The sequence below is a fragment of the Monopterus albus genome, unplaced genomic scaffold (genome assembly GCF_001952655.1).
Source record: "Monopterus albus unplaced genomic scaffold, M_albus_1.0 scaffold52.1, whole genome shotgun sequence".
In the NCBI taxonomy this organism is placed as follows: Eukaryota; Metazoa; Chordata; class Actinopteri; order Synbranchiformes; family Synbranchidae; genus Monopterus; species Monopterus albus.
Window position 1 is genome coordinate 2,711,479 of NW_018127932.1, and position 27,568 is coordinate 2,739,046.

The following is a 27,568-nucleotide window of genomic DNA, read 5'->3' on the forward strand; positions in this document are numbered from 1 at the left end:
ACTGCAGAATCCAATTGCTCCTGCAGCAACAGAATCCCCTGACAGTTCACCTGCTTCTATTCATGCTGCTAGAGTCCTGTAGATGAGGGATCATATCTGCTAGGAGAGGGACACGGATTAACTTTTCCAAAAGAAGAGACAGGGACTTGAAGATTAGATTACTCCTTTCTTGAAAACCAACTCGTTTTGGCTCTAGGCACCCTCCTGATCCTCTTATCCTCTTCTTCTCTACTGCTCCCATCTTCTGTCACTCAGGACTACACTGAAGAAGAGCAGTAAAAGGAAAAAAAGTGTAATTGGAGTGAATTTGTATCTGTGCAGGTGTGTGAGGGAGCATACAATAGGTTAGCTGTATGTGTATGTGCATGTGCACTTTTACTTTCCTGCTCACAAATTCTAATATGTCTGTGTGCAGCTGAAGTTAGGCTGTCTTCAGTTTTGTGTGTGTATGTAGAAGTATAATTCAGCATGTTTGGCATGTCTTAGTTTCCATTTATACTTGTTTGTACACATTGTACAAATATCACAACAGACAAGTGTCTGCATACATATAGAGGTACTGTGTGTGTACCTGTGCTATCAATTGTGTGTCTGTGTGCCAGGTCTAGGGCTTCTTTGATTCTTTAAGAGGTGGTAAAAAAAGGAGCTGTAATATCTGCCAGGACTGTTTTCTATGAAAAGTCACTGGGGAGGTGGAGGTGCAGGGAAGGGCAGACCTGTTGTTCCCTCTGGGCCAGACATCACTCTATACTCTGTGTCTACTCCTTTACAAATCCACCAAGACTGTAGCACGTCTATGCCTGAGGTGGCACATCAGAGGAAATGTGTCAGTACTCTGTAGTGTTGTTGGATCTGGAATACAAGGTAACAGATCAGAGTAATATGGTTTGTGCATTGTGGAGTTTGTTAAGCGTTTGAGTTTACCCCATTTGTCCCCCTGTGTATTGTGGGTGTATCCTTCGTGTGACTTTAAATATTCCTTTACCTCTGCACCTACTGGAAAATCTAAAAGTGCACATCAGTAGAATGTCTTTTTTTATTCACAATGTCCCTTTCCAACCTCCTGTTGCTTTCTCCCTTTCAATCATAAAACTACTTCTGTCTACTTACAAAATACAAAATAGGGTTTGTAAAAAGAGCACTCTGCAAAAGAAAGCACACAGGTTTGATTCAATCCTGTCAAAAAAAACTGTAGTGAAAAGCTAATGCTAGTGTTAGCTCCTTGCGTCCCATCATGGAGGTACTGTATTAAGGGAAAACTGTGGCCAGTTGTGTGCGTATGCATGAGAATATATGGTTGTGTGCATGTGATTAAACAAGAATGTGTGTATGTTTGTTTGTATGAAGTATGAACTTACATGCTTATGTATTTTCCCAAAAGTGATTAATCTCAATACATTCATTGTCTTTCACTCATCACAGGAGGGAGTTTATTTTCTCTTTCCTATGCTAATTTATCTCAGTTGAAGAGAGAATGTGGCTGTTAAAGAGTGTAATATTATACCCTCTTTGACTTCTAACAGATTTCAACAAACACTGGTGACTCATGTGTCCCACTGCTCAAAATGGCAGATGGAAAATGCATGTTTCTAACATGAAAACATGGTTGACCAATGCCGAGCTTGTTTATGAATATGGGTTTGTACGTATGCCTAGAAATTGAGTGTTTGTGCCAGCATCTGCATACTGTATATACATACATTTGTAAATGCAGAGTTCGAGGGTTTTATGGGTTGGCGTATTGCAAGTGTTCTATCACAACTTCTCTGTTGACAGATTAACCTCATCAAAGCTCAGACAACATATTTGAGTTCTCAATTAGTTTTCAGTGCTTTGACAAGGTTTCTGAAGCATTTTTCCAGAGCAGCAGCATCCCCCCCAGCAGTGTCCTGACTTGTGTTTTGAAAAATTCATATTTTCACTACAACAGTCCTGTCTTACTTATTTGCAATTATTTTAAAAAATAATTCAAGTCAGGTCATATTTTAATTGTACAGCCCTCTATCAACAGCCTGTCCAGTTTATGACACCCTCTGCTCTTAGACTCTCAAATCACTTATGGTATATTCCTCCAAAAAATGGACAAAACCTCAAGAAGAGCAACAGAGGAGGAATCCCTATTCCATGACAGACAGATGTGCAATAACCTAGATAGCAAAATGCAAATGTTAACATCTCAACGATACATGTGGCATTTATGCAAGAAAGCATCTGGCATGCCTGTTTGTGTGAGTGTGTTGTATGTGTGTTTGCACTCACAGGAGTAAATCTTGGAAGTCTTTACCCACACTTAACCACATCTGAGTGAAATCTCTCCTGCCTCTTCACAGGAAGCATCTGCCTCTATGATGCTAACTAATGATGGCCCGAGCAGCTTGCCATAACCCTCCCAATTATCAGTCCCCAAGCCTTGGATTTCACCCTCTGTGAGGTCACCCCATCCCCCATGTCAGAGTCAGTTTTGTTTGGTAAGTAAATACAGCTTCATGCCCCTTTTTTATGTATTCTTCATTCATAAAATGAGACACTAGATACAAGACAAATCCATTAGATTTTTAATTACCTAGGCACTAAATTGTCAGGAAGTCACCATGGTTTGCTTTGATACTGCTGTTTGTGTGCACTCATGGTCTGTGATCACAGAGATCAGTCCTCCCTGGACCAATCTTATTTTGAACTATTCATGACAAATACAAGGAAACAAGCAATTTGTGTCAGATATTTCTTCTTTCTTTTTTGTTCACTGACAGCATTCATCACTGAGTCTGCATGATATTTTTGAGATTAGCTTGCGGTTATTACAGCTGCTGCATCAGAAGCCGTCACCAGTTGTTAAATAACCACTGACTGCAGGTTGAATGAAGCAGTTACAGTCTCAAGAAGTTTTAGTTAAGTCATCTGAAATGTGTCGAATACAGAATCATGATGTTATGCTAAACAAGGGTGAAGATGTAATGTAAATATAGTAAGTATGTTGACGGGATATTTGAGAGAAGGGATGTTTTATATGGTGGCCCCTAAGGACAAACCACATACATGAGAAGAAACACAAACATGATGGGAAATGTTTTACAAATCCAGAGTCCAAAACTTGTACAAATCTGCAATAAAAATATGCAATAAGAATCGGTACAAGTGTTCTGGGATCAGCAGCAAAGTTACAACTGAGTTCATGTAATATCAAACTTTATTTTTCAAATTTGATATGTTTAACAAACCAAAAAATGCTTGTAAATGTCAAATACATGGTCATTTGTATATGTTTTGGTATATTTTATATTTCTGGATTTGGAACGTCCCATAACGTTCATGCTTCCACTCATGTATGTGCTTTGTCCTTAGGGGTCACCATAGTTTCTGAGATATACATAATTACTAGAGGAGAAGAGAGGCTGATCCAATTTAACACAGTTTGTTGGTGATAAATTCTAATCAGGAAGTGTTTGATGGTGTCACACATATCATTATTATGCATTTGTGTCTATGTGTATGAGCTCGGTCGTTAAATATTCATCAGAGAGCGTCAATGTTTTTGGAGGACTACATATGGGGTAATTAGAGCAATAGTTTATACCAACATAAACAACAGCCTTCTGGTGCAGAGGGACTCAGCTTTAATGTTGGGCAGGGACAGAGGAATTGTGTGTGCCTGTGTGTTTGTGTCTTTCTGGATGCTTGTCAGTTAGTGTTAGATGAATGTATGTGTTTTATGCATGCATGTGTTTGTAATGGGAAACAGGCATTATCAGAGAGTGTGTGTGTGTGTGTGTGTGTGTGTGTGTTGGGGGGATTCCATGTTAAATGTGAAACAGACAGTGGCAGTGCTATAGTGGCACAGGGGGGAAAGGCATGACCATCTAAAGTGCCCCCTGGAGAATTAGAGAATCCATCCCCAGCCACTCAGTTACTGTGTGTGTGTGTGTGTGTGTGTGTGTGTAAATGCAGCTGCAGGTGATATGAAAGGTCAGGTGATACATTTGTGTTAGTGTGATACCAGCTGGATTTTTTTTTACACTGAAGAACACACAAAATAATAATTGCTTTGATAATAACAGGGGTTTCTGCACCATGGTCACTTTCCAAAATACATATTGTCCTGGATGTTTGGTTTGGTGGAAGAAATGCTAAGAGAAATGTTTGGTTATTATCAGCCTGCTAATAAATAAATCAAATTATCATAAAGTGAGTGCTCTGAATTTACTGTAAGAATTGTAATATAATTTGATTTTGATTTCTATAGAAAAGGCCGTTAGATTATTCATAAAGAAACTGTGGTTACTAGACCCTGAATTACTGCTGGACTTTTTTTTTAAGTGTCAGACCCCCAAGAACTGCTTCATAAGAAAATATTTACTACTCTTTCATTAGATTCATCACCAGTCTGTGATGTCAGTACATTTTAAGAGTTATCTTGTCATGACATACTATAATTAGCTTCTTTTTTTTTTTTTATCTTCCTTGTACTTTTTGACTGTACTGTTCATAGGTTGAAAGGTGCAAAGCAATGGTAGAACAAGAGGTTTTCAAATATAGAAAAACGGACTGTCACACAGAATATACAAACTGTGCAGTGGCTTTTCTGGTGTATTTCAAGCTACTCTGGGGTCAGAACTGCTCTCTGTATATTTTTCGTGATGGATTTCTCACATTAACATTGTTGAATGTTAATGCAGAATGACTCGTATGGAAACAGGACAGGACAGCCGAGTCTCCTGGTGATTCTGCAGATTTACATCCCACACACGTGTTTTTTTTTTTAATAATGCAGGATATAAAGTAGTGTTCTTTCAATGTAACATGGCAAATAATGAGTGTGGAGTTTGTGGTGATGGCCGGGTCTGTACCATGTGCATTAATCTTTTAATTATGATGTCAATCTAACCTTAAATCAAGCTTGATCTATGGTCCAGAACATCTGCTAAATGGCTGTGGTGAGATTGTTTTCTTAGCTGCTGCTTCCAAGGTCGAGATTGAACTTACATTTCAGTTTTTATGTAAACATGGATAAAAGTCATTTAAGTGCTAAAAAAAAACATGGTAATTTGAACGTATGTGCAATTCCATAACATCATGGCAACTCCATTTGTTAAATGAACCTTGTGGTGCTTTCTCAGCTTTATCACATAGTTAGAATGATTATTGAAAATATAAATTTCCATTACGTATTTAAGGTTGTCATTAGATGTAATCTGGAGTTTTGAAGTATTTCTCAAAAGAAATCAGTCTATCAAGAGGATGCTGTTGTTTGATTCTGCGGTGCTAATAGCAAAACCTGTTGTACACAGGTTTACCCTCTGATCATGTTCCATTGTATCATAGCTAAACAGAGACACAAGCCGTACTGCCAATGCATCATGTTTAATGTTTAATTAGTTTCCACCTGAATGTTGTACTTGCCTTGGAGTTTGATTAGCAGTATTACTGTGTTGGCTCATCTTCTCTTTGTTCTGTCAGCAACCCCCTCTGTTCTGGAGCGATGTTTGTGTCTGTGGTGGTGAAGGTCAGCTCTCCCTGGTGTGTATTGTGATTTGGTTGGTCTATCTTCTCCAGAATTAGTTGTTTCAAAACAAAAGAATGGCTGAGAGCTTTGTTTGCATTTGTGTTCTGTCTGTACAGTAATTTATTGACACATATGTGTGTGGATATGCTCATTTATGTTTACAGCTGTAGTTACATATGTGCATTTTTTGTGAATGTTCAAGAGAGGATATTTTTTTTATCTCAAACACATGTATCATCTTTGTCTCTTCTAGGCTTTGTCTGCACACCTGTTTGTCTCATATTGCATTCAAAGGTCTCCTGACTTGCTTTATGTGATTCTTTTAGGATTTGAGCGTGTAGTTGTGCACCACTGTTAGGATGTTGTGTGTGAGAGTGTGCTTGTGTGGCCTATGAATGCATTGACATTTATTGCTGCCGTCACAGCCACAAACACCTACCAAAGCCTTTTCATCAGCTCCCACAAAGTAGAAGACTACAGCACCCTTTTCAGCTGAGGAAAATCCCAACATAGCAGCACTGTGCATACACTCACAGAAAATTGATGGCTTTCCAAAAAATGTGCATGCCATAAATAGAGAAAGTGTGAGGCTTTGCACCATCACTCTTTTATATGTGCTTTGTTTATGGGCAGCAATTTGACCACTACACTACAAATTTGATTAAAACTGGTAAAAAATGAAAGAGTTGTTGCAGTTCAGACAATAAATTAGATCAAAAGTAAAGTTTTCATTTTGTCATAAAAGTTGACGTTTCTGTGGTCAAGGGGCGAATTCATGCAGTTCATGTATTTTATTAAGTTACAGCATTTTCATACTTTGCACCCCAGCACCGCCCCGTCACCAATCAGGTCATTTCCTTACACGCTTATGTGTAAATCTATGTGTTGCAAATGCACACATACATGCACACTTGCACACAGAAAGTGGGTGTACACACAAACTGACCCATAAACAGTGCACAGCACCACATGTGTACATACCTGCATACCTACACTCACATACTTCACTAAACCTGTGTGGACATAATACACATTCTCATCAGGGTAATGTGCTTTTTGTGCAGCAGTGGTGAATGAGCGTGATACTGTAGTGATCTCTGTCCCGGAGTCTAAAGGCCTCCAGGGACCTCGGTGTAGCCTGTAGTCGGCAAGTAACAACCAGCATAGTGTCAGCATGCAAACCATTGGGACCTCATTTTTAAAATAATAACACTGTATTGTAAATATATAAGTTATTAATAGGAACTTGCTCTTCTTGTTTAGTGGCTCGACCCTGATACTGAAAATCCAATTTAGTAAAATAAGCAGCTTTCAGTGGAGACGCTAAAATCTTTCAGCAATAACACCATCACACCATTATCTAGGGTGACTTCAAATCATGTCACATTAATACTAACAGAATAATGCACTGTTGAGCTGTGAGTATAACTAGAAGATGTTTTTAATTTTGTTGTTTGTGGTGTGCTTTACCTTTTCCTGTGAATATTTATTCCAACATAAATGACATGAATTTGAGTTGAGATGTTTACAGTGCAGCTACAATGGAGTTTGTGACTCCAAATATTTATTTCAGGTTCAGTCCTAAATAATCAAAAAGCAAGGGCCTGTCTCGTTCAGCACTAACATTCACCTGCAGCATATAACAAAATGCAGTCAGTGGAGGCCATATAGTGATAACAGAGAACAACACCAACTTATTCACAGCATGACTTGCACAAAAGTCTTTTTTCCCAGCGACACACATGGTACAAGGAAACCCAGCTTCACATACTGTATGAAGTTTCACATTGGTGAACTGCACCATAAATTTTACTGACCACTTTTCTCTTCTTCCTGAAACACTGTTTTGACTGTGCAAAACAATGGGTGAAATTTAAGTACCACATAAGTCACATAAAACCTAAGAGCTGGTTTCTCGGCATTGCTTTTCTCTCTGTATTGGTTCCAAGTCTGACCAGAATTCTGGGTCTGATTTCAATCTCCAGATAGTTTTGCAGTGGCCAGGGATTTCAGTGTCAGGGGCGGAAAAAGCTAAATACTGTACAAAAAAAAATTGCAAGATGTAATCAGATATGCCATATGACATTTTCTTCCCTTGAACTCAAACTGCACTCGCTCACTGTCTTTCTCTCTCTCTCTCTCTCTCTCTCACACACACACACACACACACAGAAAAGCACTCACATGCACATGTACAGATGCAAACACAAAGTAGTCTCACATAAGCTGCACACAGACTGACACATATGTGCACAATAACATGCAGCTGCTTACACTGTCAACCTGCCTACTAGAAAGTCACAGCCCTTTTCCGCAGACAATCCTTCACTGTTTCCTCCAGTCTCTTAATTGGCTTTACCCAGACCCAGCCCAGAGACCTGAGTCAGAAACAATTAAAAACTCCATTTATATTCTGGCAGTGAGCAAACGGGCTCCCATGGTATGTGACTACACACTTCAACCCTCATCATCTGTGTGTGATTTCAGACTTCAGACTCGTTTTCTTTATTTATTTGAACACATTCAGACTTGAAAGCTTTGTGGACTGAACAGCAAAAAGCTCTTTTTGATTACACAAATAATCTATGGCTCGTCCATTTAAATAAATATCAGATTCAGAAAATATTACCTTTTTGAGTGGCCTGTCTATTGTTTGAATTTTCTGAATCTTAAATTTACTAAGAAAACATTTTTGCCTCTACATCGCCATCAGCGGTTCAAAAGCCTGGGATTTCAAAGGAGGGCCTGACAGGGGTAATAACCACATTTGACAAATAAACACAAACTCCCCATCTCCATCCTTCATCACACTGAACTGACCAAACACTGGACTGGAGCTTTCCTGACAGGTAATTACCTTTTGCCTGAGGAGCCATTTTTAGAACATACTGCTCATGTATAATTGACCACATACCAAGGAAAAATAAAATCATCCATTTGGTTTGTATTTGTAATGTGGGCAACAGCGGACAGATTTAATGACAGGAGTTTATGTTCAGGCAGACTGAAGTCCTCTTGCTGTTGGAAAACAAAGAAGTGATACCTGATTACATGTCAAAATAGGTAATATTATCCCAGCTGACAGTTTTACTTTCACTTAACTTCTTTCCTGCATTTATATATCTACATTATATATCTTTGAATATTAAGTGGACTCTCCTTGATTATTTCTGCACCAGGCCTTTTGTTACCACTGTGTATCACAAGACATGTGAGAACAAGTTAGAGATCATTTTGGACAAGTTCAACAGCCTCCCCAATTTAGGTGTGATATCACCAGTGTCCTCTGAATGATTCTCTTCATAGAAATCAATGTACGGTATTCTTTTTTGCCCATTTTAGACAAAGGTTCAAACAAATTTAACCTTTTGAAATGTAATATTTTACTTGTAGCAGAGTATTTTACACTGTATTGCTGGTATTGCTACTTTTACTTAAGTAAAGGATCTGAGCACGTCTTCCACCACTGGTTCTAATGTACCTTAAAGGGACCCCGAACTGACGCAACTGTGTTTGTTTGGCCCAGTGCCTCCTTCACTTTAGCTTTCTTGATCTCATACAGGTTGTACTGTATATTTTGGTTACAGTGGTGCAGTCTTTGGATGCAAAGCTAATTATTTCATGCAAACCCTCGTCCTCCACAATGTTAATTGACCTGCAAGCTATAGCCGCCCATTTTGTTATCTCTACTGAAAGTATGTTGCTTGTAGAGTTGTCCAGCAAGTGGTATATGAGAGTCGACGTACTCCGGTGATAATTCAGTTCAAATCAACAGTAAATGCCATTAACTTTGGTCTTGTTGAGAGAACCATCTGGCAGGGCTTCCTAACTGAACTTGACATTCAAAAGACCCTTTTCTTTATCCATTTCTGCTCATTTCTGCTGCTGCATCACTTCCTGATTTCCCAGACTACAGGGTGGTGGTGTTGAAAGGAATTTGTGTTAACTTGTTATTATCACATTAACTTTGACAGCCCTATCTATCTATCTATCTATCTGTCTGTCTGTCTGTCTGTCTGTCTGTCTGTCTATCTAACAGTACAGTAACATTAAATCATGTGTTTTTAACAGCCTTAGAACCATATGGGTGTATTGCACAGGCAAGGTGAGGACAGCAAATGAAGACACAATAGTGTAAGTAAAGAAACTAACACAGACAGAAATAAAAGCTGGCTTGTGCGTGTGTGTCTATAATATAAGGAGGTGTTTGTGGAGATGAGCCTGGCGTGCCAGGGGCCACAGCAGGTGCAGTCCATCTCTGGAGTGTTATGTCCTAGTATGTGTTGGGTGGGTAGCTTGGTGGGAGGGATCCTTCCCCCTCATCATCTCAGCTTTCTCCACCTCTCCTCCCTGTTGATATAAATAAAAACAGACATCTCACCACAAAGCAGCAGGGGTCCTGTGGCGCAAATGAGATACGCTTGTGGTTATCTTAGGACACTAGAACACAACAAGTGCCAGTCATTCTGATTTGATATCTCAACCTGTTTAGAGTTTTGGATGGAATTTGTAACGTGGGAGAAACCAGTGGGATCATGAATTTAAAGTACTTAACTATTACTGTTATTACTGCAGTTATTTTTGATACCTTTCAACTTTTAAATAAAAATACTGAAATCAACAGTTAATGAAATATTCTAAATTTATGCTGTTCAAAAAACATGGGAACTGGTTCTACAAGACCTCAATGATTAAAGCAAGGTCAAACATTTTCTGTGTGCAGGAGACAGGACATAAACCTTTACCCAACATTCTGCATTCAGCATACTGCGCAGCACATTTTTTCTTTTCACTGTCTGAAGAAAAGGATTTTAACTTTTAAACTTTTAAACTTAAAGTTGCTGATGTTCTGTGTCAATTTGACCCAGTAACCTGATGGCAACACATGAAGAATACTGTCAGAATTAGCAAACAAGAATAATACTGGCAACTGATAATCAAATCAGATGTAGGACAGATAATAAAACCTGAACATGAATCGACTCCAGTCCAGTAGGTAGCAGTAATGCACATATTAAGTTGTTGCCAACTGCCAAGAAAGAACATGAATAGACATGGTGGCCTGCTTGTTGGATTCCCTCTAGAAATACAAGGACTGATTGCTGATTGGTTGCAGGTGCAGGTGATTTGGTCAGAAGATGCAGAATAAGTAAACTCAGTGATGGCAGCCACTGGAGAATGGAAGAAACTGGATAAAAAAGAGGGAGAGAGAGAACTCCAGGCTTTCTTCAGCTGAAGAGGGAGACATAATAACAAGTATTTAACAAAGTGTGTTTGTATTGTGTTGCTGAGGAGAGCAGGAGAATTTGGTGAATGACAAGGCAAACACACATTTACATACAGCAGACAAGGAGCCCTTTTTGCATTTCATAATTGCCCTTATAGAGCAGAGTCAGCTTGTGTGTTTGCATTTTGTGTGTGAGACAGAGGGAATGATGAACCTCAACACCAAATGGATGTGTTTTTGGAGTACATCAAGTATTTTGCAGAGAATGAACAAACTACATTTAAACCAGATCTTCCATAGCATAACAGTACTGAACCTCTGGTGTCTTTTGATGCCGGGTGTCTGTTTTTTTATTGGTCTGCTATTTCATAGGATTACTGAGCCATTATTTGCTCTTTTTTTTCTCTCAGCCTTCGTGATGGTGCCAGATGTGGTTGCTAGAAAACGTGAGAAATATTCCTTTGTGTTTAGAACGCTTGTACTACAGAAACAAATGAGGAAGAGGAAGCACTTTCTTTTTCTGTGTTGTTAGCTCCAGATATGAAGTAGTGAGTGTGAGTACTGGTGCATGGTGGGGCCTTTCAGTGTCCCACACGCTCACTGCAGGGCGAAGTCGATGTGGAAACATGGGAATAATTTGTAGTGAGAGAGAAAAGGGAGGAAGAGCCTGAAGCTGCTGCTGGAGTGACCTAAGAGGGAGACTCTAAGACTGCTACTATTTTACAGTAATATCTAGCGTGCCTGCAATATGATTACTGTAACATTAGAGCTCCTTGTCATGTCAGATTACGTAAATTATTTGCTTTATCTGTGTGCAGTTAAATGTGTGCAGTAGCTGTGTGTGGTTGTCTGGGACAGCAGGACTTTGCTGGCTGGGGCTCCTGCACATGTCAAGCCCAAAGCGAGATGCAGCAGTAGATTTGTTGGGCAGTGGTAAAATACAATTATGGTGGAGTGAGGACTAACATCTTAACTCCTCTTTTTCATCCATGTAAATCAAACTAGTTAGAGGGCATAAGCGTCTGACACACCAGTCAGACATTGTTGAGGAGGAGGAGGCAGGGCGGAGGGTATGATTGAGAAGAAAGAGTTGTTCCATTGCACAGAGATGGAGTGTGAAAACACTTTAGTTTTCCATTGAATACTCAATCATTGTTGCTTGAGTGTCATTAATAAAATGACAACATCCCATAATTTTAGAGTGTGGGCAAATGATGCAGCTAATTCAGCATAAACATGAGAAACTGGCTGGTTTTCAACTCAGCATAGGGGATGGAAATAGTGCTGTGGCTAAAAATAAAATATTAGATTAAGCATTTAATATGTACAGTACTGTGCAAAAGTCTTAGATCAATATTAGTTTTTGTGTTTTAACAAGGTTGTAATGATAATTTATATTTATTTCTCTTTTTTTAAAATATAACCAGAAAATACAGGAAGTATGTACACAATATTAAAAAGCATAACATTTTCAGAACAAAATGGCTTCTAAAGTGAGTGTTTTGTGTGACCTCCCATTGCATTTAGCACAGCTTGAATTCTTTGGGGAGCCAGTCTTGAAATCTTGACAGACCCTCCACCATGTTTCACCGAAGGCTGTGACCACTCATAGTTCCAGCTCTCTCCAACTCACATACTGACTGGACCGGAAAGTTTCAAAATTCGAATCATCACTCCAAAATCCTCTTTTCTACTGATCTTCACTCCAATCTTTGTGAGCTTTTGCAGATCTCAGCCTTTTCTCCCTGTCCTCCTTCTGAAAAAGTGGTTTACTGGCTGCTGTCCTTCCACAAAGGCCGTTCCTGATCAAGTTTCTTTGGGCTGTGGAAGAACCAACTTGGCAACCAGATGAAGCTGCCAGATGCTGAGCCGGGTCTTTGCCGGATTTCCTCTGGTCTCTCGAGAAGAAACTCTGAGAAATGTCTCATCATGACCACTCATAGTTCCAGCTCTCTCCAACTCACATACTGACTGGACCGGAAAGTTTCAAACTTCGAATCATCACTCCAAAATCCTCTTTTCTACTGATCTTCACTCCAATCTTTGTGAGCTTTTGCAGATCTCAACCTTTTCTCCCTGTCCTCCTTCTGAAAAAGTGGTTTACTGGCTGCTGTCCTTCCACAAAGGCCGTTCCTGATCAAGTTTCTTTGGGCTGTGGAAGAACCAACTTGGCAACCAGATGAAGCTGCCAGATGCTGAGCCGGGTCTTTGCCGGATTTCCTCTGGTCTCTCGAGAAGAAACTCTGAGAAATGTCTCATCAGATCTGAACAGTTTTCTTGGTCTTCCACTTCTATTTTGTCCTCGACCTTTTTGGATCCTTCATATTTCTTTATAACAGCTTGAGTACCCCATCCTGAGTATCCAGTTTGTTTGCAAATTTTTGTTTTTTTTTAATACTGTGTACATATTTTCTATATTTTCTAGCTGTATTCTGATAAATAAATATAAAAAACAAAAAACCAACAGATCTAATGGTGGCCTAAGACATATGTACAGTAATGTGTATATAGTTTTATTAGTTTAAAATTAATATTTTGTTTTTATATTTTCCTTCTGTTGTTAATTCAGGTTGTAAGTACTGCTTTGGCATTTTTGTTTTATAACAGCTACCAGAGTGCCTAATCAAGCTTTATACTGCACTGCTCCCTGATCAGTTGCGGTAAACTTTGTATGCACTGTCCTCGAGTGTACTCTTACAGTGGAGGTACCACTGAATACCATTAAGATGGCCACTGACCCTTCTGTTCTTGAGGAAGCAGTTTTAGTTGAAGTACTGTATAAATGGATAGAATGTTTTTGGTGCAAGTCTCCTGGAACTTTTTATTTCACTTACATAAGATGCTTTTTTCACCCCTTTCCACCCATTTTTGCATTATGTTTAATCAATAAATTAAATTGGTTATGGCAATTTAGGGTTATGAAGCAAGCCAGGAATTACATAGTGTTTATTTCAGTTGTTGAAAGGTTGTTTGGGTTTGAGGCATGGACCTGTTGGCAGGTCTACAACTGACATTGAGGAGTTTCTCTCTGTCAGCATAGTCTATAATTTAAGGTAAAAGAAGCCAAAATTCTGACATTAATATCTTTAATGTGTTGTGGTCAGTGTACTGGGTCAAACTGACAGACATCAGCAATCTTAAGCTTGAGAGTTAGAACTTTAAAAGCCTAGATTTTGGTGTGAATTCAGTTTTATCCAGATTTTACTTTAGGCAGGACGACAGTACTGGAAGTATAATCACAAATGGGATAAAAGTCGAGTGAAGGCACTCGTGCAGCACATACAGTATAGTACATATACATAAAGACAACAATGGAAGACTATAAAGTAGGTCATAATGAAGTGTGTTCTCCAGCTTGACTGACTTTTGCAAAGGCATGCCTCACCTTTACGAGGCAAACGGTCACGCTCTCTCCTTCATTTCCCAGATTAACTGGCCTTCGTGTTAAAGTCTTGGCTGAATGTCAGTGACTCTGTAAAATAAATGAAATCAACTAAATTGAGCTGGATTTGAAACATCTGTCCTCTACAAGATGGACAAATGCATTGGCACTTCTACAAATTGTTCTGTGCACTCTGAGATTAAATGTGAGTATCTTGCAAGTGTACTTAGAGGACACGAATAAATGCACTCACATTTCCTGCTACAATGAGTGGAAGAGAGCTGGATTTCTAGAACAGAAACAACAAGTTCAGAACATTTTGTAACTAATTATAAAGCGAAATAAAAGTTAAACATTTGATCTTCATTCCCATGATTTTTCTATCAAACGGCTACAAAATTCTTTGCATTAATGGATCAATAGTGAGTGAATTTAGTATTGCAGTTCAGGTTTGGTCTTCAGTCTTATTGTGAAGAGCACGCCGTGTGTACGCCCTGATGCTTCCTGTGTGCTGTGACTGGTTAAACAGACGGAAGTGTAGTTGTAATAAATGAGGTGTTGAGAGAAGGAACCCTTTGTCCTTCTCTCCCTTACCTTCCTTGACGTATTAGATCCTCCTCTGCTTCACGCTCAACCTTTTCTTCTTTGTCTGTACACACCCAGAGCAACTTGGTTGATGTGTTTGATAGTAACATTTTCCGTAGCGGTCTAGGGCACATAATGTTTCAAAGAGACATGACTGGATGTTTATTTTGCTATAGCACTTTGGATAAATCTGGTAACTAAAAGTCCAAAATGTTTTTTGTGGGAGAGATTGTGACAATATTGTGTTCAGTGGCCATTTTTAATTTTGTCATCTTAAGCCTTGTTTTTTCTTACAAACCTGTTCTTTACTGGCCAAAAGTGTCATTAAAACTGTCAAACTCTAATTTAGAGAGGATGAATGTTTCTAGTCTTTTGGTTTGGGTGTGAATACTGTGGAATGCACTTGATTTAATCCCTGAAAGGTATGCCAGTCCAAATTCTATCCTAATCTGAATAGTTAGTCTGCACAATGGCCATCAAAGCCAGAACAGAACAAGAAATATGCACCTTGACTGGTCTGTTTTACACATAAACTTACTCTTGGACACCCTCTACCACTGAAGGGAGTCAGTCTGAGAGCTGAACACAACCTTTACAAGGCCCAGGGCAGTTGTGGTTCTCTAAAATTTTTAAAACCTCATTTCTGAAACTTTTGCCTGAGGTGAACTTTATAGTGAAGTTGCTGAATTAAACCTTGTGCATGTGAGCTGTCACTGCAATTTGTAGTAGCTAATAAAGAAATAGGATACCAATCCAATATTATATGCTGTTTTATGATTTGTAGGTCCGCTGTGAGTATGCAGGGAGTTTTGAGAAATAGTAAAATTCCCCATTTTTGATATTGAGATTTTACCAGTCTTAGTTCTCATTGTGTATTGTTCATATTTAGCAGTGTGCCTGATAAACAGTGACACAGCAATTGCACAGCAGTGGGTGTTTGGGGACCATTTTTATTTTATATATTGTAAAATAAAGTTTTAACTTGCCCCTAATTTTCAGTTATTTCTTGGAGGTGATGTATTTGACACGAGGATTAGGTACTACCAAATATGACTGATGTTATTTATTATCTTTATCTTAGAGGAGGGAGAACTGTCAGCTTCATTTTGTGAACGAGTCTTGTGAAACAGGTGTATAGATAGAAATCTCGTCTGTTGCAGTTTTGGCTGTAACGATGATCCTAATGACAAAGAGCATAAAATTTGCAGACGGAGAAAGAGAGAGAGAGTGAAAGTGACAGAGGGAAAGAATTGAGTGCACAGGAAAATTGACCCCCCAAAAAGCTGCCATTGTCGATGATGGATTCCTCCCTAATCGAAACAGTTTGCCCAGTCGCCCAGCTGGGCTTCATGTGCTTTTGATTACTCTCCACCATTTAGTTCCACAAAATTACATGCTGCCTAATGGCCTTTTAATGGTTATAGGTTTCTCTGCTCTTTAATGAGCCTGCACCAGTTGGTTGCTAATGCCCTATGGAAATTTGGCAAACGTCCAGTGTGGTTAAGTATATTTCCCTCCAGTTTACAACTTTGTTGTGTGAAATCACAAACAAGGAGGCTGAGTGTGAGATGTGAAAATGCGACTCCTGCTTCTCCTTGTTTTGTTGTAGTGTGTAGGCGAGCCACAAAGCTCCATAATTGTGCTATTATGCATTTAATTGTTTGCACTTTCATGTTCTCTAATTTTTCTGAGGTGATAATGTGGAAACCTTTGCATCTTTACACACATATGCAACACAGACATTCACTTTGCTCATACTGTACAAAACAATGTTCTGAGATAATGCAATGGTAGTCAACCCACATTCAGACACAAGAGACTGCCAAACATCTCTTACTTTGTAACAAGACATTAACCAGTGGAAGGCTCTCAGGTGTCTGTGCAGTTTAAGTGGTCAAGGTGAGAGAGCTGACGCTTGGAACTGACCTTTATCTTCACCACAGCCATTACTGATGTGTTTGTGTGACTTTATCTCTATGGCATGTCTGTTTTTGTGTCCTCATGCATGTGTACATGTATCTGTGTGTGTGTGTGTTTGTGTCTTAATGGGGACGTTAGCAGCTGCTTTTTGATGAGCGCTTGTTTACTGGACCTAATTAAGCAGAAAATGGCCACACGTCTCCCCTGCTAAAGTAGGACCCCAAACAGATGGCCTGAGGACCCAAGAGGCTGTCTGACACCTTGCCTGCCCTGGATGGCCGCTCAGCAGCCAGTCTAAATAAATAAAATAAAACAGGCCAGTCCACAGTGGTCCCTATCAACACCATCCTACTTGACACAAGGTCATTATCATACAAGTCATTCCCATTTGAGAGAAGGCGGTTGGCCAGATAGTGGTAGTACTAAAGAGTGATATACTGAAGTGGAGATGGGCAATTATTTTAGAATATTCAAATCATCATTAAACTTTTACCTGCACCTGGAAATTTTGTGATAACATGGTCAGTATATCATTTTATTACAGCGCCAAATACAAACAGCAGAAACATGCAGAGACTACAGCCATAAAAACCCCTTCAATAAAATGAGGTGCGGTGCAAACTCTGCCCGGTTAAGTTAGCATATCATAAATCGACAACAGCTATTTGATGGCGAGGGATCCAGCAGAAAGTGGGGTGTGGTCTGCAGATCAACAGTCAGTTGCTATAGCGTTGTCACCCGAAGAAGGAAGTTTGATGATCGACATGCAGAGCAAACAACAACCCTCATCACAAAGATTATAGCAAAGGACATGCTACCCGGCAGCCCGTTAGCTTAGTTGAAGGGGTGGGTTTTTGATGTTAGTTCATCTCTTTGCTGTAAACATACAGTGTCAGTCTAATATAGTTAAGTGTCAGGGCTGTGGGGTACAACATATGCATTTTTCAGCCAGAATGTTGTAAGGTTGAATGTCTGGCTTTTGTCTTACACCATTCACTCATCACTTGGGGTTATTCCCTGCTTTAAGCCCTTCTTCAGAATTTGACAGGTCTTGGGCAAAAACAAACCAACTGCCTCGAGGAGAAACTCTGGGATATGTCCCTCACTTTGTTATTCTTCGTATTGCTTTATCTGTCTGGAGTCTGACAGGGGCTTACCTGAGGGGATGCGCAGGACTTCTGCTGACACTAAACGGATCATGGAAGCAGCTCACTACATGCCTCACTGATGAAGACATCACCCCAAAGATATGCAAAGGGAGCAATGAATCTCCAGACCGCAGGCATGGTCATGTTTTAAATAATACAGCAGTGAGCTGAAGAGGCATGTTTGGACTGTAGTTAACTCTTCTGGTACACTACCACAGTACCAGTACTTCTACTAAAAGTGTTTTAATACTGCAGCTACAACTACTTCAATCCCTCATACTATGCTCCTACTGGTTATATTAATGCTACAGCTACTAGCAGCCCTTCTCTGTACATACTCTCCTCCTTCTGATATTATCACCTTTACATGGCTGCTACTACTCCTTGAAGTGCCAGTACCTCTACTACTACCACAACCACACTCCTGACATCTGTCCTGACATGTCAGGGGGCAAACTTGGTGTATATTCCACTTCCAAACCTTTGACTACCCTGAAAATATTGTATATATTAAATACTGTATGCATAGGCTGATTGGTTTAATATAGTTTTAGTGAGTACAACTTCACTTCTGTGATGCCACTGAATCATTGCCATCTTTGGAAATGTCAAAGTGCTGAAGGTCCTTGCTGCGTTGCATGTCATGACTTATTTGGACTGTCCTTGTTCTAGAGAGGGTAGTGTCCTGGAACTTCACTGTGAGTAGGAATATTTGTGTTGGTATGTGTGTCTATACAGTGTGTGTGTATGAGGGAGGTGTAATAGTACTCTAGAGGGCAGCAAGAGACCATTTAGGATGAGTTGCAGCTCTAGGATTTTTGCAGTGGAGGTAGCAAAGGGGGGTGGGTTTCGTACAAAGGTGGCAACCTATTTTTTGATGTGTGTGCATGTGGCACACCTAAAATAAAAATGGCACCTTGATTTTTCTACCAGCCTTGACATATCCATGCAAAGCAGGCAGTTGATACAACTTGCGGGCCACAAGAGGAGGCAAAAGCTATTGAGCCAATCATGTTCCATGGATGGATCTGCTTATGAGGAAGCTTTTATGAGAATTTATTGATAAATTTGTGTGACAGAAGGGAGGTCAAATCCCAACTACATTATACTGCCAAAAGTATTCACTCACCCATCCAAATAATTGAATTCAGGTGTTCCAACCACTTCCATGGTTACAGGTGTGTATAATCAAGCACCTAGGCATGCAGACCGCTTCTACAAACATTTGTGAAAGGATGGGTTGCTCTCAGGAGCTCAGTGAACTCCAGCATGGTACCGTGATAGGATGCCACCTTTGCAATAAGTCCAGTCATGAAATTTCGTCCCTACTAAATATTCCACAGTCAACTGTTAGTGGTATGATAACAAAGTGGAAGCGATTGGGAACGACAGCAACTCAGCTACAAAGTGGTAGGCCACATAAAATCACAAAGCGGGGTCAGCGGATGCTGAGATGCATAGTGCACAGAGGTCGTCAACTTTCTGCAGAGTCAATAGCTACAGACCTCCAAACTTCATGTGGCCTTCAGATAGGCTCAAGAACAGTGCGTACAGAGCTTCATGGAATGGGGTCCCATGGTGGAGCAGCTGCATCCAAGCCTTACATCACCAAGTGCACCTGCAAAGCGTCAAATGCAGTGGTGTAAAGCACGCCACCACTGGACTCTAGAGCAGTGGAGACGTGTTCTCTGGAATGACAAATCACACTTCTCTGTCTGGCAATCCGATGGACGAGTCTGGGTTTGGCGGTTGCCAGGAGTTTGGTGGAGGGGGGGATTATGATATCGGGTTGTTTTTCAGGAGCTGGGCTTGGCCCCTTAGTTCCAGTGAAAGGAACTCTTAATGCCTCAGCATACCAAGACATTTTGGACAATTTCATGCTCCCAACTTTGTGAGAACAGTTTGGGGATGGCCCCTTCCTGTTCCAACATGACTGTGCACCAGTGCACAAAGCAAGGTCCATAAAAACATGGATGAGTGAGTTTGGTGTGGAAGAACTTGACTGGCCTGCACAGAGTCCTGACCTCAACCCTATAGAACACCTTTGGGATGAACTAGGGAATGTTTTGGAAGAATGGTGTTCATCCCTCCAGTAGAGTTCAGAGACTTGTAGAGTCAATGCCAAGATGCACTGAAGCTGTTCTGGTGGCACGTGGTGGCCCAATCCCTCACTGAAACACTTTGTCGGTTTTTCCTTTAATTCATCGCCCATGTGTATATTCTACCATATATCAGATCAATCCATAGATCAGATGTGATAAATAGGCTGACATTCCATGTTAGTCCATGAAAATCACCTTCACAGAGTTTTACAACATGCTGATAATAAGAGCTGAACTCTATTACATGATTGTCCCCTGTCATCACAGTCCCAGAGTAGACTGAAGAGCGGCTGAAACCTGACGCTGCTGTTTGTGAGTCCAGGGATGAACAAGCAGGATTAGTTCAGGAATGTTAAGGCCGCCGAACATTGTGAACCCACACAAACAGTCTTTGAGTCTGTATCTCCTGCCGACAACATGCTATGTTTTAACATAATGTTCCTGCGCTGTCTTTATGCCATAAATCACCATATCAAAGAGGCATGGAATGGCATTGGGTGATATCAGGCCTTGCCAGAAGCCTCCTGTCAGACACACAGTGAATTAGGGGCGCATATGAAACTAATGGCACATGACCATATGCTTGTTTTAGTGGAAAATGGGCTGTTGGAAGCTCACAGTGCCACTAGACAGCTATCGGTTTGAATTTTTAAAGACATCATATTTTCAGCATGTGCAACATCTGTTTAAATACTTTTCATGGTCAGTAAAGTGACATTTGTGATTGCAAATAAATATTAAGTCGCAGACAGTGCTCCATAACCAGTCTGTCCTTTTCATTACCCATCAGTACAGTGTGTATTTGAAGAGATTACTTCAAGTATACAGCTGACCTTTCCTAATGTAAACAGTGGCACTATTGCAACAGTGCAAAGACGCCAATATCACCGACTATATTTGGAAGAAAAATAAGTCAGTGACAGGGGTTTAGACAATGACTGGGATTTGGCAAATGTTGTTGCCATGAACAGGGCGATTAGTGCGTAAATGTCACCAGTCTTGGGAGTTGCATAAGGCTTTTAATTTGTTAGATTTTATTACCTATCAGAGAGACAAGATGCCTGTTATGTGCTGCCAAATCCATTCAACGTGCCCAAACAGCCCTTGACCTTTTATACCCGAGTTTACAGCATGGAAAACTGAGCCATGCGCAGGCAGTATAGAGAACCACATAACTTAGCATATAATAAATGTGTGCCCTGTCAAAGGCTGATCTGGAGCCCTGTTAAACATCTCAATTTAGGATTCTCAGCTATTAACAGAACCAGAGTAAAAAGGTGTTTTGTGAACAGTATCAAGCAGACAACTTTGTGTCTTTAGAGCTCATGTCTGCACTTTAGTGGAGTTTTGTAGCTACAGTTTAAGCATGAGCACAGAGGTAAAAAAAAAACAAAAAAAAAACTAAATTTTAAACTGTTTATATTGTTGAGCAGCCATGTCAGTGTTATTGGCACAATGAGGATATTAAATGTCTTCTACCTGTCTCTCTGTCATGCACACACAGATATTTACACTCTGACATGCTGTTTGCAGTTAAAACAAAGGGAAAATTGTGGAATGGTGTTGTGGAATTGGACAGAGTCCCTGCTGAGAATCTAATAGAGTTGAACACTGTCAAGCACACATGCAATCATCATTTCATTTTACAGCCACAAATTGAGAAGAGTCAAGCAGAACAATGAAATTATGTCATATATTTATTCACACACATTCACGTTAGGCATGTGAATAAAAAGCAAATAAGACAGATCTAATTTCAGGAAAACATCAGTGCACAGCGGCAAATTTCTTGGATACACTTTAGATTACATTGGGGCTCTCTTATTAAATAATAGATCTTAGCAGCCCCAAACTCTGATTGTACATCTTTGTTCTATTTGATTTAATAAGTTGCTCAGCTAAATTTAGATTCCTTGTAATCAAATCTTGTTAACTTTGTTACGTACTTGCAGATGAACTAAGGTACAGCTTTCATTGTGTGACCATCAAGGCAACTTTTAAAGCCAATATTAGTTGTGTTGATGGCTTTTGGTTATAAGACATAATCATTTAACACTTATGAATAAGCTTAATAAAATCATTTTGCTAAAATTGTATAATTCTTCAAGACAGAAAAGATTAACAAATCCATTTATTTTGAATATGAGCTCTCAGTAGCAGATGTTTTTGAGCTCTATTATGAGTGTGTCAATTAATTAATCACTTTCACAAGCTACTTTTCAATTAAACACGAACTTGTTGCATCGGTTTGTGTTATTAAACACACAGTACCCCTGGAAAGTAACACAAATGCCTGCTCTCTGAAAACAGACACAAGGAACATCTTGTGTTTTGACAGTGTCCTTATTTAGCAAAATGCTTCTTGCGGTGGCTTTATGGGTTGAATGCTGTTTGTCTGAATCACCCCTTTTAGTTAGAAGGGTCATTAACAGCTAATGCTATCCAGTGCTAAGCTGTGTGGGAGGTAATGAAGCCTTGGGGTCATGACACTTATCTCCCTTTGCAGTTATAGCTCCAACATGGCTGCCAGCCCAGCACTGTAAAGCCTGGGAGGAAATCAAGACAGTGTGAAATATCAGGGTCACAGATAGCACTGGGTTTAACCACCACCATTTTGTACTTTATTCTGAGGTATTTTAGTTGAGGCCCAGGCAGGTATGCCTGGAACTGTATCCCATCATGTCAGGGAGGGTATACTTATACCCATTTGTCTTCTACCACATGGAGCTGTAAAGCTGACTTGGTGTCAGGTGCAACAGTAGCCTGGCTCTTTGCAGGGTCAGTGCTGTGGCAGGAAAAAGGAATGGAAGAAGAAATGAGTAACAGTGTAATGATGCTAATAATAATAATAATAATAATAATAATAATAATAATGTTAATACAACTTGACAGAGTGCAGGAAAGGAGAATGACATGAATAGTACTTATGTAACATGAAGCATCTCTTTCACAAATTTTAGGTCCATGCCCACGTCTGGTGCAGCTACACAGGTCCAAGCAGAAGCTACTGGTTGCTGCCTTGTTGGCGATCGGATGTGATGCTGTAAGTAATGCTCCTACACCACAGATACAAAACTGTATCCTAAGCAGGTCTGAGCTTTATTGACCAAGTATGTTTAAACACAGAAGGATTTTGACTTCGGTATAGAGGCTCCCACTGTGCTTTTGTAAGGCAACAAGAAAAAAAAAGAATGTGGACAAAAGAGAAACAATTGATTTATAAATATATATGCATATAAATGCGCACTGTGGCATGAGAGAGAGGATGAACATGAGAGTGATACAAAAATACACTAACAAGCAACTTTACCCGCCATGATGGTGATATTTTAGATCCTGATTAAATGTTTGCCTTTTTGTTTTTTGTTTTGTTTATGGGGAAAACTTGAACCAAAGCTGAAAAACTAACTGAGGTAAAGTGGTAGAAATAAGAATCACAGAAATTTCTTTAAATTTGACATTAAAAGTATTTAGTTTTACACAAATTTTGAAAAATTTGAGCATCTCAAAACACTGGAACCTTTCACTTACAGTAAAAAAATCTTAGGTTTCAAGTGGGGGGAGAAATAGTATCCCATTAGATGTGGTATAACATTCATAGAGTACATTTATAATGAGGCAATGATCCAAAAACACTAAACTCCTTTTAAAATGTGTATATAATGAGCACAGAAAAGACGCCTTGGCAAGAAAGGCTACAAAGACTACAGCTTAAATTTAATGTTTAAATAAAGGTTCATAGTACAACGGTTCATTAAGCCGCCCACACAATTTGATATATTAAAACTCTGTAACATTAAATTGGGTTCATTTCAGCATAGTCCTGCTGGCTCAGCACTTTGACTACTTAGAAGAGGTGTTAAAGAGCCAAGGTTACATGAGCTCTGTCACTTGATGTGGCCAAGGATTTGGATGAAAGCAGGAGTAGAGTGATCCCAGGCAAGGATGATGACTCAAAATGGATTTGTGGCACAGAATGTAGTTTACAGTTTAAACATCCTTCAGGTGTCACTTTGTGATTTCAACCACCTTCAGAAAGACGACTTAAAAGCTAATAGCACTCCCCTTATAGACCAGTACACTGACGACTGTTCCCAGTCAAATGTGGCAAGACAACATCAGGTGGCTAGTTACCCAGATCATCATCATCATCTTCTCTGGGTGCTGCCAGGCATCGGCTATGTGCAGTGTAGGACTTCTTACTGTATTAAGACCTCCCAGATACTGGCTGCAGCAGCTCTCCCAGCATTGCTCTTCAGCATGTAGATTGAATTGCTTTTGTTTTACAGCAGTTATTATTAAAATGTTCCACATCATCATTATAAATACTGTGGGCATTAATGAGGTAGAGCCTAACGCATCTGTTTGCCCCATCAGCTGTCAGTTTTGTAGAAGCTCCTTCAACCGTTTCATCACTATGTGTTGTACTTTGGCACAAGGCAACAGTGAGACAGGTGGCAGGAAGTTATTTCAATAATTATCATCAGCTCCCACCCCTGCTGCACAGACACAGATGCACATACACACACACACTTCTTCATGCTGATCACTGCTCACAGGGTGTCACTGCACAGTATCCCAGCATGCAGTCTGGATGTCTAAAATAGGCCCCTACACAGCTGGGGCTGCAGGAACGGAGGGAGGAGCAGATTACCAGCTAGTCCCTGTTTACAGATGCTCATACTGAAGCCGGCCTGTGTGGTTGTCATGCTTCATGCGGTGGCTTCCTGCACTGACTCATGCAGAACCACACTTTAAGCTCCTTGGCAGCGATCAAGGACAGACACTGAGCCACTGATCAAGGCCAGAAGTTGGCCTTCATTGTGCGCTTGACAATGTTGCACCTGTCTAAAGTTTATATAGATACTATCCCTTTGATCTACATGTGCTACTGTTGCAAGTTACTGAAACTCCACAGTAACTCATGTTGAGTAATTAATTTGCTTGTCGTCTAATGAAAGACGTGAGAATGGCCCTTATAGAAGTGTCCCACTGGGAGGCAGTGCGCTGTAGTTTCATCAAGTGGATACTTGTTCTGGAATGGGTTGATAATTATTACTTCTTATTTGACTTACTTTGTAAATGTGAAATCACCTCTATTTGACAATCACAAAAGCTAGAGGCTAAAATTCAAGTACCAGCAATGTAATATTTTTAACAGATGATAAATTACTGAAAGTAGGACCAAAAAATTAGGAAAATCTGCTTTAATTTGCAGCCACTTTTTATAGAAGTAAACACTCGGCTTCGTGAATGGAGCTGTTATACAATTCTAGCATAATAATAATTCAACCTAGAGATTGGGGGAAAGGTTTTCTTTGGACACGTTATATTTTTCACTACAGATGTGGTATAATTTAGCAAGCGATTTCAACAAAAACAGTATTTTCTTTGAGTTCAAAAAATTACAATAGAACAATTAAAATAAATCTTGAGTTGAACTTCCATTAACCTCGGCTTGGTTTGGGTTTCAGCTCTCCCGGCCCAGAGGATGGAGGTCCTTCGTCTGATTTATATCATCCTCTTCTTCGCCTGAACTCGAAGTTGGAGGAACATTACATAGTTTCAATAAAAATGCCGTAGATTAAATTCCCTCCCCTTTTCTGATGGAGGGAAATCTTTTCTCCTTACTTCAAAACATCCATTAGTTTGTGCTGTAAATCTCAGAGCAAGAGATTAACAGCAGCAGCTGTTTTTTTTTTTCTTGACAAAAAGGCTGTAGATTTTATTCACAGCTGAAAGATCCTAAAATATCTCTTCCTCTTTAATTCAGCTTTTTGTAATTGCGATTCAGCATTCATATGTCCTCAATGTCTCATCTTGAGAAGGTTTAGCATCTGATTGTTTTGTCCACCTTGTTTAAAAGTGGGAGCCTGCATTTACAGTAGCTAAAATACATTTTGATTACATAGATTTTACAGTGTTTGTAGTAGTATAGTGTGTACAAGTACTAAATAAGGGAGTGGTCCAAGTATCAGTTGAACTGATGTAAAAATGCACCGGACTAATTCACTGCAGCAGAGGGGAGCTTTATCTTTGAAAGCGATGCTGTGCATTTTGCACAAAAACTATTGTAGGTGTAAGGTCAAAGTACAGCACACTTGACTTTGCTTGTATCTCATGGCATAATTTAAGAGCTATAACGTGCTTTAAAGACGCGACAGTTCAAACAGTTATTTCCTGTCTCTATTTAGAGCCATCAGAGTACAGAGTTGTAAAAAAAAAAAAAAACTTGATGGCTTTTTGCCTTTCAGTGATCACTTGGAGAAATTCAAAACAAATGTCACACGGGATAAGATTGCCAGCTAAATGTCTAAAGGGCAAATGTAAAATGTAGTTCATGCACCTTTTTATATGTTCGTGTCAGAGCTTAAATCAGCTGTGTTTATGTTTCGAAGGCCACCCTGATGTGATCAGAGGCAAGTCTTTTGGGAAGTTGGCTCCTGTGATTGCCGTGTGCTGATGTAAACTCTGCCCTGTTGGTTCATGTTTCATCTCCGAAGGCCAAAGTGGCAGGTCTGTGGCGAAACATATAAACACTGACATGCCAAAACCCAGCCCAGAAGGACGTGCACAACCTAAATATCATTGTACACTCAAGCACACACACAAACACACACCCACACACACACCTATATGTACATATATATTTAATGCATGTAACACTCACAAACCATCCAGGAGAAAAAAAAAAAGGAAAGAAGGGTCAGAGTCCATCTCTGCTTTTGGAAGGCAGAGTAATACATAATTGAGTGTGTTTACTGGTCTGTCAGTGAACTCTTAGACAATAATATTACTACATTCATGCAAACAACTGTGCTGGTGGCTTCACATACCACTGGCAATGCATATTTATTTTCTATAGCTGCATATTTTGAATCTTGCTCTTGGTAGTTTCTCCAGGCCGAGAGTTTATACGTCTCCTCAATCCAACTCACAAGGTAAGGCTGCAGCAGAGATGATGTCACATCCCCACAAATTGAGATGTTAAGGATTCATTCAGTTAAAAGAATAAAACAAGTAAAACAATGCAGTTAACTGCTCACAGCACTTTTTCTCTATTCTTAAAATTATGTTCTACCCTAACATCTTGCTTTAAATTAGAAAGGTGAAGAAACCTTCAGAATTGTTCTATAAAACTGTCATCAACTTTGTCATTTTAGTCTTATTTTCTATGGCTCAGGCATCTCAAACTTGATATAGCCTTTAACATAAATTCCTAATGGTAGTCTCCTGTATCTGATAATTGTGATGATCCAGTTATTTTGTTTACTTTGGAAACCATTGTCTGCTACACCACTGGTATATATGTCAGTAGTAGAGTAAATTAATGTCCTCTAGATATGTGCTGTGATGTCCACATTTGTAATTAGCATGAAAGCCATATTCGTCACATCTTTGTTCTGAAGCATATAAAGCATGGATCATGTTTAATTTTGTTTCTGGCCGTGTTGTGTCACCGTTTCACCCTTCACATTTCAGTGTGCACCTTAAAACAGTCCACACAACAGACATGTTCTCACTCTGCTGATGGGAAAATGGTTTATTTAAAGTGGGATCCGTTTTTGCAGATCAGTGCATCTATTTGATTTACAACCAATGTCTTGCTTTTCATCCGATGTTTTTGGAGGGGAATAAGTAGTCCGAGTGTGGTGTGAAATTTAGTGGCTCTGACTTGGGCGCTTTAGCACTTATCCCTCGTTT

At 39.7% G+C, this 27,568-nt stretch overlaps 1 long non-coding RNA gene across 1 annotated transcript; it reads left to right on the forward strand.

Moving 5' to 3' along the window:
* The first annotated feature begins 2,339 nt into the window (after window positions 1–2,339).
* LOC109961218 (uncharacterized) lies at window positions 2,340–26,374 on the forward strand. Its single transcript, XR_002275104.1, has 3 exons — window positions 2,340–2,468; window positions 22,825–22,907; window positions 26,263–26,374. It is a non-coding gene; the product is annotated as an uncharacterized LOC109961218 (long non-coding RNA).
* Window positions 26,375–27,568: the final 1,194 nt, after the last annotated feature.